We start from the raw sequence: 1,895 nt of genomic DNA, 5'->3' as shown, positions 1-1,895 counted from the left end.
GCTGCGGGGCTGGAGCCGGTGTGCGTGAGCGGCCGCTGGCCCCGGCCCCGCCGCCCGCACACGCATGCACAGCAACACCCAGCTCTTGCCCGGGCGCAGGCACGCTCCGCAAGTTGCTCGGGCGCTGCGGGCAGCTCCTGCCCCGAGAGAGCAGCGGGGGCTCGTGAAGTCTCCTGCGCTGACCCCCCGCCCCCCACAGGCCCCCACACTCCCCCCCCCATCGCCCGCTACGTGCAAAGGAAACTTCGGTCGCATCCTCTGGCGTTAGCCCGTAACTGCGTCAGTATGAAAATAATCAACGGGACGAGAAAGGATTTTTTTTCTGCACTGAGCTTATTGTCTTTGGGTCTGAAAGTCAAGAGTGGCCGTGTGTTTAAGAACACCAACGCGTGTGGTTTCAACAGCCTTGAGTACCCGTTTGAAAGGATGAAGGACCAGAGGACAAGAGCTAAAGAGATCAGATACTGCATGAAAAATGAGTGAAATCGTGTTCCCGCTCATCTCAAAGTCAAAAGTCCCACCATTCAGTGACACTAGGCTTTCACCCTAGCAAGCTGCTTCCAACTTCACATTTTCAAATGGTGTGAAATACACTTAGAGTCAGACAGGAAACAATTGCCTTTTAGCTGGTATTTTTTTTCAGATTTATGCTATAAGCCCTATCCAATTACGACAAAAGACGGCACACAGCAGTGCAAACCACGAGGAGACCTCTGTGTCGTATAGTTTGTGTTTCTATTTGATCTGACATGCTTGAGGGAGAAAATAAATGCAAATCCCACATTGCACAAAGCTTATCTGAATATTCAATAAAACATATTTTCAAATCACGACAAAATAGAAAAGTTATTACTTTGCAAGCTTTTCAGCTTAGTCAATCAAACTTTCATGCCTCCAGACCACAGAAGGGGAAAGCAGGACATCCAAGCCTGCGCTGCTGCAATCTCCTCCTGATTCATCCAGAGAGCATCAACCCAAACCCACGAGCAGACAGAGGCTGTCCCAGGAGGTATTTCCTCAGCCCTCTTAAAATGCCAGCTATAAAAGAAAGATGGATTTACTGAGAAGTCAGCTGGCAGCCAGTGCAGGACTCGGTACACAGGTCTCCCAGAGAGCAACTTTGCCTAATGAGCAGGTATGTCCTGCACGAGCAGCTATTTTGGGATGGGTTTTGGGACTAGGTCCAGGAAAACTGCTTTACAGTGATCTTACTCAGCCTACCTGAGGTTAGACGTTCCCAGATACCCATGAGGTTGTTGAAAGCGTGCAAATACTCAGTGGCTCAGGTGACATCCACTTCCTTTGTGTTGTACTTGCCCATGCATACGTTCAGGAGCACCCAACACCTGCACCCCTGGGCAACAGCACCCCAGGCTGCCTGCGCAATCAATGGGAAGTACACTTCCTCCTGTCTGCTGTTTGCTTAATTGCTAGTGTTGCTTCTCAAATCCTGTAATCATCATTTTGAACTTACACAATCTCAGCCAAATTATTCATCCAGTTCCCCATCTCTCTCAGACAATGGATGTCCAATTATTCTGCATTAAATATTTAGAGAAAATGAAGATATGGAACTGGTAAACTGAAACACTCGCCTCGACTCTCCTCACCAGCCTGGCCAGTCGCGCAGCCATGGGGAGTCGCATAGCTGCAGGAGTGAGACCTCATAAAACCTCACACAAGCCCCACAGCCAATATGGCTCTGTGGAATCACCCATAGGGGCATAGGACTGTAAGTGCTCGGGTGGTTTCATCCACAGCATACTTCCTGTGCTTGTTTTTTCACCCTTTGCAGATGTTGTTTTCGAGCAAGCACCCACAGCAGTTCAATAAGGAGGGTGCAACAATAAGGAGAATACACTCACTGAGACTTCCTGGAAGTTGATTTCTTCTCT

The sequence above is a fragment of the Haliaeetus leucocephalus genome, unplaced genomic scaffold (genome assembly GCF_000737465.1).
Source record: "Haliaeetus leucocephalus isolate CR32 unplaced genomic scaffold, Haliaeetus_leucocephalus-4.0 Scaffold526, whole genome shotgun sequence".
Lineage (NCBI taxonomy): Eukaryota > Metazoa > Chordata > Aves > Accipitriformes > Accipitridae > Haliaeetus > Haliaeetus leucocephalus.
The sequence above is the reverse complement of the archived record's forward strand: the minus strand, read 5'-3'. Positions refer to the sequence as shown.